This window comes from Carya illinoinensis, chromosome 3, assembly GCF_018687715.1.
Source record: "Carya illinoinensis cultivar Pawnee chromosome 3, C.illinoinensisPawnee_v1, whole genome shotgun sequence".
NCBI lineage: Eukaryota > Viridiplantae > Streptophyta > Magnoliopsida > Fagales > Juglandaceae > Carya > Carya illinoinensis.
The window spans coordinates 12,860,828-12,877,244 of record NC_056754.1 but is presented as its reverse complement, the minus strand read 5'-3'; the positions used below and the strand labels follow the sequence as shown (position 1 = coordinate 12,877,244).

Below are 16,417 nucleotides of genomic sequence, written 5' to 3'. Positions count from 1 at the left end.
TAAAAAATTTAAGAATTGAAGAGTTTTAAAAAACATTTTAGATGGAAAGATAAATGTGAATAAAAGATACCAATTGAATTGGGTCCAGATGAAAGAACTGGAAACCTATGATGTATAGCTTAATGAGCCTTAACCCTAAACCTTATTTCTTTTTTATTATAACAGGGGAACCACTCCACGGTAGAGCTTTAAGACTCACTCATTGAGTTCCTAAACATTCGGAGAGACTAGCACAACAACCTGCTTAAATCGCATGTTGATCCCGGTGGAAATTGAACTGGTGAAATGGGACACATGCACACAAATTTCCCCATATCACTTGGGCTACCCACCTGAATGGCCTTATTGTACTGGCAAACCTCGTTTAAGTTCGAGAATTAGCTGCTAATTACCATCCACTAGTCATCCCAACAATAAAAATAAAATCAAAAAATTGAAAGATAATGATACTAATAATATAAATGTATATTAACCCTTTTCTAATTTGGACATCTTTCCATTGTGAGAATAATAGATGATAACCCAATAATGAAGACATTAAAAATTAGAACTTTATCGATAGATCGTTATTATATATATATATATAAACACACACACACATGGTGATTGCTACAATGATTCCATATAATATTTGTCAACATTTTATTCCAAGTCCGAAAGTTATTTTATTAATTTTCACCAAATCCGATCAATGGTAATCTCTTAATTATTAAATAATAACCCATGAAAATTAACTCAAGTCCAAATCATGTACAGGCCGGTTTATAAATAGGAGTCTGATCATGATTTTATAATCATGAGATCATCGATGAAGGCTTTAAGATTAGACAATACTCTTGAATTGGCCTCCTCTCCCATTGTTCTCTCGTATAGCCTTCTCAACCTGTGTTTCAATTTCTCACTCTCCTGATCCATCACTCTTCTCAAGCCTTCTGCTACATCTTTTTGTCCAAACCCATTGAGTTTCACCCCAATTCCCCATACCTCAACATTGTATTTACAGTTTATGAACTGGTCTCCTGCAACTGGATAGCACAGAAGGCGCTACTGGCATTGGATAGCCTCCATTGTTGAGTTCCACCCACAGTGTGTGAGGTAACACCCCACAACCTCGTGCTGCAATACTTCCATTTGCGGTGCCCATGAAACCACCTTGCCTTGCATGGCCACCCTCTGCAGATACCCTACTGGTAACCCTTCACGCCATGCACACCCTAGCACCCATATGAATGGCCGCCCTGATTCCTCCAACGCCAGTGCTAGATTGTTCACTTTTCCTTCTCCAATAGGGCTAACCCATCTTCCAATAGGGCTGCCACTCTTTACAGATCATGTCTTCATCTTAGAAGACTAACTAAAGTGATGCACAACTTTAGTTCATCACGTACAGTGCCCTTAATCAACACATACATACAGGGCAACACATTTCCTACTACACTAGGAATCAATGGTCTCGCACGGACCTTGACACATATCAGAGAACCTGTTGCTGAGGTCTCCATCTCTGACTTGACTGACTCATCATCCTGCTGCTGTCTTCAGTCGCATGTGCCCATCTTGTGTGCAGTCTCCGACTTGCATAATCTTCCTTCTTGCAAGATTTTTCTTCATACCGTAGTTCACTACCTTCATTCAACAGGATATAGTTTAAGGTAGTAACCACCATGGAAGTCTGATCGTCTTGGCAGCCATGTGATCATCAATTTTAGGTGTAGATATCCATGGAACATCTGACGTTTTGTTCTCATCTCTCACACCTTTGCTTCATGTCGTGGTCTAGGGAGATTTCTTCATGTCCTTATCTAATTCACACGACTATTACCACAAGCCAAGATCAATGAATCATTCGTGACCTTCCATGTCTTTCTGAGAAAATACTACTGAATGACTGTTGTCTTCAAGCTGTCTTTAACAGCATTGTGCACTGCAAGAAATGCAACGCCATGTATTTCTTCAGTCACCATATTCACAGCATCATTCACAATTTTCTCCTGATTTTAGCAGTCTCTTGTGGCCTGTCTTGCCACAATTTCTAGCGAGTCATCTGTTGTCCAGATCTTGACTTGCCTCTGTCCTTACTATCAACATTCAGGACCAACAACTCGAGATCTTGCTAGAATCTCTTCTGCGCACCTCCTCATCTAGGATAAGATCTCTTACATTGAACATTGAGAAACTTCAACTTCGACTTCTTTGCAGAATTACTCATAGCCATTCTCATGACCTCCCAACCTTTTGACCACAACGTCAAATGCTATTGGGCAACAATAGTACCTTCTGCCTTTTCTGAAGTTGAACAATTTCTTCATCAGCATTTTGTTATTTCCAACAGGCTTTTCAAAGAAAGCCACAATGAGATCTGTTGTGGTTCTCCTTTTAATAACATTATGCTCCATGAGTTGTCTTACTGCCAAAATATGCTGATATAACAAGTTAATCAGCATCGTCCAATGATCAGAAGTTTACTCTTCAAACTTTACGATCCCAACTGGCTTAAATCAAGCCCCAAACGAACTGAGTCTATCTCGACTCCAACTGGCTACGATCAAGCCCAAAACAAACAAGTCCGTCACGACTCCAATTGGCTGTGATCAAGCCCTAAACACATGAGTCCATCATGACTCCAACCAGCTACGATCAAGCCCAAAACAAATGAGTCCATCATGACTCCGACTGGCTGCGATCAAGCCCACAACTGATCTGCAACTATGAACGGTTCAGATCGAAAGTACCGATAGCGAATCTCAACATTTCCACCGTACCGATGAGTCCGGAATGATCCAAATAGTTTGTCACCACTATTTGATCATTGCGATAGAACTCCAACTGGCGTAGATCTAGCCCAAAATGATCTACAACACGTGGACAGTTCAGATCGAATGTACCAATGGCGAATCTCAACATTCCCACCGTACGGATGAGTTCGGAATGATCCAAATAGTTTGTCAGCACTATTTGATCATTACAACGGAACTCCAACTGGCGTAGATCTAGCCCAACATGATCTGCAACACATCGACAGTTTAGATCGACAGTACCGATGGTGAATCTCCACATTCTAACTATACGGATGAGTCCGGAATGATCCAAATAGTTGGAAAGCACTATTTGATCGTTGAAATCGGACTCCGAATGGCTTAGATCAAGCCGAAAATAGATCTGAAAAACGGACGGTTGTGATCTATCTGGCGCTTGGGATGCACGCGCTGCACAGTGCGAGTGAACACGCGCTTCAGCACTGTGTGCGCGTGGGGAGCGCGTGAGGCGAGTGCCTTTCACGCGCTGAATCTCTGTAGGGCGCGTGGGGGCGCGTGGGCGCGTGTGGCTCAGTCGTCTTCCTCCTTCGGTGCGCGTGGGGGCGCGTGGATGACAGCAAATGCACGCGCGGACCTTCTAAGGGCGCGTGTGGGCTACTCTGACCTCCGTTTGCGGCAACGGATTCGTCTTGACGCGAGGAACACGCTGGAGTTGTCAAAAATTGATTTTGAGCAACTTGAATTTTCGGACAGCTCGAACCAGTGCTCTGATACCATTTGTTGTGCCTCTAGCTTGTCCGAAAATCACACAAAATAATTTTAAAGTGGTTCAGCAAATTGCCTACGTCCACTGGAGCTTCTTTTATAGAATTTGTACAAGATTTACAAAAAATCTATAAATTCTCATCTCTCCCTCACGTCCCTCTTTCTTTCTCTTCTCCCACTGCCCTTAATCTCTCACCGCAGTGAGGATAATTTTCTCTTCACAAATCGTCTCCTTTTATAGGAGAAATTATGGGGGACAAATAGCCACCCCTCTTGACCAAGTGAGCCTCCAATGGTGAGTGAGTGGGTGAGTGGTTGGTGGTTGCAGTTGGTGCCTAATACAACAAAGAATGAAAACGGTGCATGTGCAGCCCTTCATACTTGGGTTGATTCAACATACAACAGAGTCTGGTTTTTGCTTGTCCAGCCAATCTAGACAGCTCTTGTCTTCTTCCCAGAAGCTAGGAATATTCTTGGAAACTGCATGCTTGCTCAACGGCCCAATGGGGAAAACGAGTGGGGCATGATGATCTTGAGAGTTCTCGGCCAACTGGGTTTGTTTTCCATCGATGTATTCATCAGGAAAGGAATTCACCAGGAGCCATCTCAGAGTCTTTGATCTGTCCAAGGTTCTTGTCCAGAACTTGAATCTCGCTTTGCTTGCTGCAAGACTTCCAACCAGCCATGGCACATCTTCTGTAGACAGTATTGGTTGATCAGGTAAGCAAATTGTGCCTAGACGTTGGGGAATTCCTGCCAGAATATTAAAATAATCTTCACGTGACGAATGCACAAATTAAGAACTTTTTCTTAAAAAACACTTTAATGGATTTTTTAAAATTCTGAAAATCATATCATGCAGTTGATTCGCTGACTATTAAATGTTTATAAACGTGGCCGAGAGGATTAAATGAAAGAGAAAGTCAAGTGGATCGCAGAAGATCATATTAACTAATACACAAAGGGACCATTATTATTTATTTCCAGACCTAGCTCCGCCCATGGAAATGTATTGTAAAACCGCCTAACTGTAGGGAATTAAAATCATCAGAGTATTTTTAGTTCTCGTTTGATTACTTACACATTTGAGATAAAAGATAAAAAATAAAAATTAAATAAAATTTTATTTTAAAATTTAAAAAAATTAAATTATTTATTATATTTTATATAAAAAATTAAAAAAATTATAATAATTAGATAAAATAAAATAAAGTAGTTTGTATAACCAAACGAAACGAGATAGTCTGGTTTGGATTTAAAGATAAGATTAGATGGTTTTAGATAAAAGATAAAAATTAAATAAAATATTATTATCATTATTTTGAGATTTATAAAAGTTAAATTAAAATTTAAAAAAATTAAATTATTTATTATATTTTATGTATAAATTTAAAAAAAATTATAATGATAAGATAAAATTACTTTAATTAATTAATCTTATTGGCAAATAATTATTAAGAGGACATAACGAGGGAAAGAAATTAGGGAAAACGAGATATAGTCTCGTTGATGTAAACTGAATACGATAAAAAGTCGATCGGAATAAGTAATAAAAATATTTCTTCGTGACATGCCATTATCGTCAATGATATTCCTCTTTTTCATCGTATTGTGTTTCTCGTCAATATTGTCTTTTTGGAAAAAGTTAATTTTGAATCTATGCACAAATAAGAAATTATATATAATTTCTTTATTAATGAGAAATAATATTTGTAATTTTTGTTTTTATATATACAAGGGGCTGGCAAGGGTTTTAAATCCAAATTTTTTATTTAGAAAATTGGATGATTATGTGCCATTAAACCATCAGGATGTAAACTATAAGTTTAATTATTATAAATGTATCTAAGGATCGGAGTACGTAGAAATTACGTAGTCAAAATTGTAACCAGCAATATTGACATTAATTCCATTGTGATCATTGTAATGACTTTGTTAATTAAGGACTTTGGTGATGGTGATCAACTGTTATATAAAGAAACAAAATATCTGCTAATATTATCGGAGAGATATATGCATCAAATAAATTGGCAAAAACCAGAGACGGCATGGATCCTACCAATCCAAAAGATTAAAAATGTTGTTTAATGTTTTATTCAGTACTAGAACCACAAATATTTTAAAGCAGTTATTACTTCTCAAGTCTCTATAATTGACTTTGCATGAATTTCGATTTATTTTTCCCTCCCAAGTAAAATAATAAATGCATTAATTTAACCAAGAGAGATAGAGACTGACAATGTCATTTTGTTTTTGTGACTAACCTGCATCAGAAATAAGACTTTTCCGAACCAAGTCTGGTATGGTTGCAATCAACCGGTATGTGGCAAGCATTGCTGGCCAAAACCCAGCAACAGGGACACTGCACCGATTGGCTACTTCAATGGCCCATGACGCCAGCAGATCAACAACCATACACACAACGCCACCATCCTCATCAAGCTTTCGAACCATGGCTTCCAAATGAACAGGCATGTTGTTCTCCATAGCCATCTCAATGGCAAAGAAGTCTTGTGGCGTGGCCTTATCCAACCCATCAGGTATTGGCATGCTCAGAGTCTGGTCCTTAGATTCTACTAATCTCGACACAATCTGATAGTGAATATACTTTGGGGTGACTATGATGGTGCCAAATCCACGATTATGGAAGGCAGAAGCTAACTTGAGCATGGGCGTAACATGTCCCTGTGCTGGGTACGGAATCAATATAATCTTTGACCTCTTTGTGCACTTCATATTACCTTAATCTGCCTTGTTCTCCTCCCCCTTTAGAAAATGGAGTCGGAGGCTGCCGCCTATGGTTTTTTGTGCATTCAAGCTACCTCAATATATAGAAGATCAGCCGGGGAGAGGGAGAGAGTCAACTAAGCATGTGCCACTAGATGTGTATTATACCGATGCACACCCACAGTCGATCTGGCCCCTTCTATAATTGAGGTAAAGGGATTTGTATTTCAACACGTGATGAAATTTCATGATAAATGCAAGCTAAAGACTTTCTGCCCACCTGATCTGTCCCATTAATATTTTGTGTTGAGTGATCTGCAGAGTTTATTTATAACCGAGGCACGAGGGCTTTATTATTATTCTATTTATATTTTGTGTACTTTTTTGAGTGCTGTGGATGCAATTAAGCTTCCCACCGTTTTCTTTTTGAAATTAAATTAGGAACACTGACCCCATGTATATCTCGTAAGTGACAACAACGTTAAGAACATAAATAGATACAGTCACGTAAATGTTATGTAATTATTTTAAAAAAATAAAATTTATTATTAATAAATTAATTTTTTTATATAAATTCTGTATTTATTTATTTTTTAATAAATAATTACGTGATATTTATATACTCACGTGCAATTATCATTTCTCATATATATAAGATATATATTATATATAATATAAGAACCGAATCGTGTCAGTGCTCTAATTAAGCTCTCGTCTGCAAGTGATATCAGGGATGTCGGCAATTAACATATATATATATATAAGAAGATCCATACGACATATTATATATGTGTATAAGTACACTCAATCAATTAAATATTTTACCTAGTTGTCAGTAAATAAATAAATCCCACACATATATATCTGATTTGTAATGAGAAAAAAGAAGATTAATCTCTTATCATAAAGGCCGGAATCTTCTTCGATGTCAAACCTTAATTTACGTACATTATACACAAAGGATCAGTGAGATTACATCTAAGGAACATGCTTTATAAGGACATCTTTCATGATTATGTACCATGTGTAACAGTGCCAATATACATATCTTATTAAAAAAATCATGTCAACTTACACGTGCTTTTCATGACCGGATTGCGTGAGCAGCTGTAGCCTTTAGGATGTTGAGTTTTTGTAGTATTATTAATAAAAGAATAAGAAAAGAGTGTAATTAAGCAAAGGATTGAAAAAGTGGGCCTGAAAGATAAGGCTTAATTTAGGTTTTTACATAAAATATAATAAATAATTTAATTTTTTTTAATTTTAAAATAATAATAATATTTTAATAATATTTTATTCAATTTTTAATTTTTATCTAAAATTATCTCATCTCATCTTCCTATCCAGACTACACCTAAAGAATGAAAAACCAAATCCTGTCATTATTGTAATAGCCTAGAAAGACATTGCCCCAAATTGTTTAATATGTATGTTTAAATAGAACTAGAGAGGGTCTGATATCTTTTTGATTCTATTTTGAAGCCTTTTGGGCTGACCAATAAACTTGGGTCACCAATCAGGCCAGTAGCACACGGTCTCCTAAAAGCTTAGTCCACTTCTAGAGTCCAATCCACCATAACCCCCGAGAGGATAGCTACCTGAGAGTTCGTCAGAAGAAGGAATTTGTCATTTGAGTACAGATAAACATTTTTATCCCAGGATTTTAATTTCAAATTGCGGATATGTTTGTTATCATATAATTACAGAAGTCTTCCAAACTCTATATATCTTATATTAATAAATCCAATAAGCAAGCAGCTGTCGTATAACTTTTTTATCAGTTTTGGCCCTGCTTTTTGGAACTATTTACTGTCACTCAGTCTGAGTATTTGACAACTTTAACCCTGTTTTGTATTTATTTTACATTGGTGCCCTGTGCCACTCTATTATTGTGTTTTACGCTTTTATCCTTACTTTTGTTACCGTAGTTCTGGATTTTTTTCGGTTTCCTTCTCATCGGATTTCAGTTTGTTTAATTTTTATTTGTTTTGTTTTTCCACCGCTTCTACCGCCTGCCGCTTGGTATAAGGTTCTTTTAAACCGCTTGGTGGATTTCCAGAACTGCTTGGTGAGCTCCATCTGTTAAATCACGTAATTCCAAAATCACCGCTTGCTCTCACCGACTGAAATCTGGAAACTAAATATTTTCTTCCACTTCTGCTCTTCTCCATTCTCACTTCTCTCACAGAAAAATCTCTCTATGTTTCAAATTGCTCCTTCGCATAGCTTATCTCTCATTGCTTATCTCTCTGTTTTGTCTTTTGGTTTTGGCAGGCTTGTGAATGTATTCCTAGGTTCGACAGAAACCACTTCTTCATGATCGACGGCAGCCAGCTCAACGGAAACTTTGCTCAGAGGCTTCAGAATTTTCACTGATGGAATCTTCGCTTAGGGTATCTCTCTCACCACCTCTCTCTCTCATAGCTTGTCTCTGTTTTTTTTTTTCTTTGTTTTTTGTCTAATCTGCTTGTGATCTGATGCTCAGAGACACATGAAAATGCAAGACAATATGAAAAATCCTTATACACGAGGAGATCAATAATTACAATGCAAGCATTCTTTGTTTTCAGGTAAATTACGAGCTTTTCATTGTTTATGCACATATGTATATGCAGAGTTAATGTTGTTTGGGTGGTTGTTAGTGAGCATTTTAAATTATTGAAAGGGAATTGGTATAACGTTTTTTTTTCTTGTTCTTTGACATTCGTTGTTTTAGCTTTCAAAGCAAAGGTATAGTGAACTATTATAACATTTATGCATGGGATTTCGTAGAATTTATAGGTAATTCACTATAATTCTTTTATGAGTGGTGGATGATATTAATCTCATACAGCTGCAAGAGTTGGATTCTAATTTCTTAACAGATCTAAAGCTATTGGCTTGATATCTTGAGAAAGGAAATTACTGTTACATGTGTTCCTTAATCCCTTTTCATCAAGATTTTTCTATTTGAGTGGGCTGTTTGCAATACTATGAATGCTTCTCATTTTTTTGAAGGGAAAATAGGTGAGCCTTACCCTGTCATATGGCTTCTCGATCTTTTGAAAATTGCAAACTGGAAAGACAAATTGCAAGGTCTTGACTCTTTTGTAAATTGCCAAATCCTTTTGTCTTTCTGTACTCTTAACTTATGGTGCTTCAACTAATTAGTTTTATCATGCAACTCATATGTTAATTATCTTATTGGAATTAACTTTTTCTTCACCTCTTTCCTTGCTTCTTTTATTACGGTAAATTCAAACTTCAAACATGTAAAAAGAAGCATGGTGGCACCTTCATTTTTTTATTTTGAGCATGCATCTCACCATCTTCGAACTTCAGTTTTATAGCTATAGAGCACATCTATAGTCTACCAAGCATGGTTATAACGTAGCCTGGAGATTATTATGTGGCTGCAATGTTTATAGAGTAGTTCCTTTTATTACCATGAAATTAATATCTCAAGTGGTACTGTTGAAAAAATAATAATTTCAAGTGGTGACTATCACTTCTGATATGTGGTTCTAAAGTGCTTGAATCTGTTGAAATAATGGTGAGACTAATAAGTTTTTGTAATTTGAATAAAAATTTTATCATGAGTATATTATGCCTAGAATGCTGAAGAAGATGTTCTATGTTATTCCTTGAGGCATGAAAGTGCTTATGTCTGGATTAACTAACATGCAGTACAAGTTTTTATGTTGATGGTCAATGGCGATATGATGAATCCCAACATCATGAGTGGCGAATATCGTATGGTCAACACATTACTTTTGGGTATGGATTACATGGATGTTGAAAATGAAGCCTTTCGGCGTATGGTGAGTTGGTTATCCCATTTATTTGAAATCTTGGTGACTTGGCTACTTGTTACTCTTTTTGTTGTCTTGATGTCTTGTAAGGATTTTGTTGAAGTCAACGTCTTGGCTATATCAACCTGTGTTTATGGGCTTCACTTAATTAGTATGAACTGTGGTGTGCTTAATTCTTAGTGAATCTCCGCACATTTTGAAGACTAAAGCAAGCCTTTTTACTTTTTAGTCAATCATGGGAATTGAGTTCTTCAAGTACATGTGCATTTGTCATGGTTAACCATTTCTTTTGTGCTTTGCTATATCTTAATATTATGTTTTTGGCTCTTGTAGGATGTCTTTCTACTAAAATGTTGTTATTGTTGTCGTTCGTTGTTGTTATTATCTACAAACAAATTAGAACCAGACTGTTACAATGCAGGCCTGAGTTGCAGATGGTCCACTGACCGAGGTCGTGCCAGGTAGATCAACGCTGATTTATAGGCCTCCCATCAACGTATTTTTGTATTATTCTCTACTTACATTGCCAATGAGTTACTTCCTGACCCAGGCAAGGTTTGGATGCTTGACCATTTGCTTTCATTTGAGAGGCTCAAGTTCCTGTCTTTCTAATGGTAACGTGAATCAATTTCTAATCCAGAAACATTTTGCTTACATGTTACCCTAGATGTTGACTTACCTGTGAAGCAAGCATTTAATATACTGCATGCACAGGTATTTTTTTCAAGTTTGAAATTAAGTTGAAATTGCTTTTGCTTATTTTGAAATATTCTTTTAAGAAAATGAGATTTGTTATTGACAAAGGAAAATAATTATTAATCGATAAAAAAGGGAAAATAGTTGTTCAAAAATTTATTTTCTCTTTCCATCAAACCAATGTGCATTGATTATCTCAAGTGGAAGAGAATGGCGGAAATATCTTAAGTAAATCTATAGTGTTTTAAATAGCATTCACTTTCTATTAAGCATTTTGGCATATGGTGAGTTCTTTTGCTTTTGGACACCTAAATCATGCATAAGTGTTGCTCTTGTATGCTTAAACCCAAGTGTTGGTACAATAATGAAAATAATCAGCATGTATGCATGTGCATGCATTTGTTAATTGGTGTGAATGAATTCGCTTCTGTCGATTTATGTTGGATTCTGGTATATGATCTGTAAGCTAATGGTTCTGGTTGATGGGCTCCTACATTGTTGATCCAGACTGGCATTGTTTTTGTCTTATCAATTTGCAAATGATCTGGCAGGAGTTAAAGTTCACCGTGGCCCTCACAATGTAGTTGAAGGTGGGGCAATTGTTTTAACGCTTAAAGATCAGAGTATACTTGTAGGTGGGGACATTAATGAAGGTAGAACTTTTCTGGTGTAACTTTTTGCTTTTCAGAGCTCAAGTGTCAGAAGATGACTTTTGACATTTTAATGTAACAGATGCTTTTGGTCTGATGTGGCAGACACTGATATGCTTGAGAATATTGAAATTGGAGAGCAGAAGCGACGAGATGAGACATGCAAGGCTGCGAAGAAGAAAATAGGGATCTATGATGATAAGTAGGATGAATGTTCGGATCAATACTTTATTCCAATGGCCAGTTGTAATAGAACTCAATGGATTTAGTATCCATGACTTTCTTCTATCAATTGTTAATTATGCTTAGGTGTTTCTCTTGTGACCCGTGTATATGGGCTATACTTATTGCAATCATTAAAGTTTCTTACTTACCTATAAAAAAATATTTTTGTGATGTCTTATCATTCATAATCATACCAAAAATAGCTAATGACACATTTCTTGTGAGACTTTAGATTTAATGATGAAGCCTGATCAGAGGAGAAAATCCTGCCACAATATGTTGATCCCACTGCAGATGAGGTTTATTTTCGCTTTTACCTTTTGTGCTTTAGTTTTTACCTGAGCTTAATTTGCCTTTTGTTTTTTGTTAGAATATATTGTCTATAATGTGTTTGTATAGGGGTATATGTGTCTCTTGCTTTTAGGGTATATATATGTGCTTGTGTGTACACTCTGGATATAATAAAGTGAATATTGTTTTCTCCCCATTTCATCTACATGGTACCAGAGCCGATTCTCACGAATCCGAGTTCTGAATGGGTTGAGAGTGTTTTCGAGTGTAGTTTGTGAGCTCATCGTGTTCTCCGGCGTGTTTCCGTGTGGTTTCTGTGTGGTATTTGTGCTCGCGGGCACCGTGTGGTGGTTGAAGTGTTTTCCGGCCAATTTCTGGCATCATCTCGGGTACTGGACACCAGGGGTGAGCTCGCCGGCCGAGTCTGTTGTCCCCGAGCTTGGTTGCCGTCATCTCCAGCCGTCGGAAGGGGTTACCGTCCGCCGATCCAGTTCCGTTTGGTTGCAGGTAAACTCGTATTCCAGTTCTGGAGTAGGAATACTCCTGAACCTGTATAGAGTTTTATTCCAGGTTGGAATAAAACGTGTTTGGTAACACGGATAGATTAAACCTATCCTCGGTTAGGATAGGCTTATTCGACGCAGCCCAAACAAGCCAGACCCGGACCCGATCCGAGACCGACCCGGACCCGATCCGAGACCGATTAGGACCCGAATCCGAGACAGTGCATATCGGCCTTACACCGGGTCCGATCCGAGACAGGCACATATCGGCCATATACCGGCCGAAACAGGCCCGATACCGGCCGAAACAGAGCCGATTTCGGCCGATACAGTTCGGTTCCGGCCACTTTCAGGCCGATACATACCGGTTCCGAACTGGTACAACGCTTTTTTGATCGGTTCAGACTTATTTCACCCGATACAGGCTCGGGATTTGGGTTTTTAATCTGGATTTCTACATTTCCAGATTGTTTTTTTAGTTTTGGTCCACGTTTCATGATTTTTATGTGAAATCTTTGTTTCTAAGTGGATTGTTGTGATATATTGGTATATTTCTCATGTCAAACAAATTTGAGTCAATGTCACTTGCACCAAATATTAGTATGCCTATGACTTCGGTGAAGTTAAATGGAAAGAATTACATGTTGTGGTCAAGATCCGTTGAGATGTTTTTAAAAGGCAAGGGTCTTCGTCGTACTCATCTGATTGATCCTATTCCTGCTTCGACTAGTCCTACATTTGCTCAATGGGAGCAGGAAGATGCTCAAATATTATCTCTGATGTTGACTAGTATTGAACCTAGTATCTGCTCAAGTTTAATACATTTTGACACTGCTCAAGAGGTGTGGGGGCATCTTAAACAGATGTATTCAGGTGCTGGAAACATAACTCGTATTTATGAGTTGTGTAAACAATTCTTCGTGTTGGAACAGAATGTTTTGGGCCTGGAAGAATATTATTCTCAAGTGATGGGCATATGTGAAAAACTCAAAGTGTATCAACCTGTCACTTCTGATGTTCCAAGTATGCTAAAACAACGAGAAGATTTTAATATTATTCGCTTTCTTGTTGGCTTAAAACCGGAATATGAGTCAGTGCGTTCTCAGATTTTGGCAAGTCCACAGCTTCCGTCATTTCCTGATGTATTCTCTCGACTTCAACGAGCTACATTATCTTCTGATCAGAGTAACGAGAGATCTGCTTTAACTGCTTCCTATGTTGCTCCTGCTGGACGTGGAGGTCAGAGTGGAAGAGGTGCACGTGGGGGTGCACGTGGGGGAAGAGATAATCGCACTCGAGGTCGTGAATTTCGTAAGTGCACCCATTGTGGTCGCACTAACCACTCAGTGGATTATTGTTGGGATCTACATGGTAGATCATCTGGGTCTGTTAATCAGAATCTACATGGTAGACCATCTGGGTCTGCTAGTCAAGCCACTGTTCAAGATGATCCACAGTCAACGAGCTCCAACAGATCTTCAGATATGATCAGTATATCAAAGGATGAGTATGAGCGGTTTTTGGGTCACACAGGGGCTTCATCTTCCACAGCTACTCTTACCCACTCAGGTATAGCATCTGCATGTCTTGTCTCACCCACTCAAGGTCCATGGATCATTGATTCAGGAGCTAACGAACATTTGACTAGTTTGTCTTCTGTCCTGTCTAAGTTAAATACTGTACCATCTGTAAAAAGTGTCACTCTTGCTAATGGTTCTCTTGCTAAAGTTACAGGCATTGGATCCACTAAACTCACTGATTCCATATCCTTGTCATCTGTCCTACATGCTCTGAGTTTTCCTTTTAGTTTGTTGTCTATTAGTAGGATTACTCAAAGTCTACAATGTTCAGTGACTTTTTATCCATTTTCATGTGTTTTTCAGGATCTCAAGACGGGGAACAAGATTGGTACGGGGCATGAAGCTGGTGGTCTGTATTATCTTGATGTTCAACAGTCACCCACTCGAGCTCTTACAACCCCCTCATCATCTGCTTTTGAATGGCACTGTCGCCTGGGTCATCCCTCACTTTCTCTTTTGAAGTGTCAAATTAAGAACTTGGGGAGTGTGTCTCCCTTTTCTTGTGAAGCGTGTCAACTTAGTAAACACCATCGTTTGTCTTTTGTTCCTCGTATTGATAAACGTGCATCGAGTCCTTTTGAATTGGTTCACTCTGATATATGGGGATCAATCAACATTGAATCAAACAAGTTTCAATATTTTGTTACATTTGTTGATGACTACTCTCGTGTGACATGGTTGTTTTTGATAAAGGCTAGATCTGAACTTCTTTCCATATTTCAAATGTTCTGGAAATAAATTAAAACTCAATTTAATAAAAAGGTTCAGATTTTGCGTTCTGATAATGGTAGAGAATATCTATCTGGTGCCTTTGCTACTTACCTAAATGACAAAGGAACTGTTCATCAAACATCATGTTCATATACACCCCAACAGAATGGGGTGGCAGAACGCAAAAATCGGCATTTGTTAGATGTAACCCGAGCACTATTGCTACATATGCATGTTCCTAAACGTTTTTGGAGTGATGGTGTTCTTACTGCTTGTCATCTTATTAATCGTATGCCTTCATCTGTTCTTAATGGTTCATCTCCCTTCTCCGTCTTGTTTCCGTCATCTTCACCTTTTTCTCTTCCACCAAAAGTCTTTGGATGTGTTTGCTTTGTTCATAACCTTGGTCCAGGCTTTGATAAACTTGACCCCCGTTCTACCAAGTGTCTCTTTGTTGGTTATTCTCGGACTCAAAAAGGATATCGCTGCTATAGTCCTACTTTTAGACGCTATTTCACAAGTACTGATGTTACCTTCTTTGAGTCCATACCTTTTTTTTCAAATACATCTTCGAGTGTTGAGTGTGACCCTCTACCATTACCTACTCTTACATTATCTCCCTCACAATCTCCCTCACAACCGCAGGTTTACTCACGTCGCTTGCGGCCGCCGGCTCCCATGCCCCAACCAGTCGTGCCTCCATCTTCAGATCTTGAGTTGCCCCAACCAGTTGTGCCTCCATCTTCAGATCTTGAGTTGCCCCAACCAGTCGTGCCTCCATCTTCCGATCTTGAGTTACCCAGTACTTCAGACTCTCTACCTATTGCTCTTTGCAAAGGTAATCGTTCTTGTGTTACTCAACATCCTATTAGTCAATTTATTTCATATCATGCTTTATCCCCTTCATTCTCATGTTTTACATCTCAAGTTTCAAAACTCTCTATTCCTAAGACACTTTAGGATGCATTATCTGATTTGGGATGGAGGACAGCTATGGAAAGTGAAATGGATGCTCTTCATCATAATGACACATGGGATCTTGTTCCACTACCACCTAGTAAACAACCTGTTGGCTGTAAATGGGTATACACTATCAAATTTCATCCTAATGGTTCTGTGGAACGTCTGAAAGCCCGCCTGGTTGCGAAGGGCTATACTCAAACCTATGGCATTGACTACGAAGAGACATTCTCTCCAGTTGCCAAAATCTCTTCTGTCCGAGTGCTAATCTCTCTGGCTGCTAATTTAGACTGGCCCTTATTTCAGCTGGATGTAAAAAATGCATTCCTCCATGGCGACTTGCATGAGGAAGTTTATATGGAGCAATCACCTGGGTTTGTTGCTCAGGGGGAGTATCGAGGTACTGTATGCAGGTTGAAAAAGGCATTATACGGCTTGAAACAATCTCCTCGAGCATGGTTTGGAAGGTTCTCTGATGCTGTATTGAACTTTGGTCTTCACAGATGCCAAACAGACCACTCGGTATTTCACTTGCATAGTGATGCAGGTCACATTTTGTTGGTTGTATACGTGGATGATATTGTAATTACTGGGAGTGACTCTGCTGGAATTATTAGACTAAAGCAATTTTTACATGATCAGTTTCAGACGAAAGACTTGGGCAAGCTTAGATATTTCCTTGGAATTGAAGTCAGTAGATCTAAAAAGGGCATCAACCTATCTCAGAGGAAATATGTACTTGATTTGTTAGAAGAAACCGGC

At 38.2% G+C, this 16,417-nt stretch overlaps 1 pseudogene; it reads right to left on the bottom strand.

The window, feature by feature from the left end:
- Positions 1 to 737: 737 nt before the first annotated feature.
- On the bottom strand, positions 738 to 6,359 carry LOC122305678 (annotated as a pseudogene).
- Between the last annotated feature and the right edge of the window lie 10,058 nt (positions 6,360 to 16,417).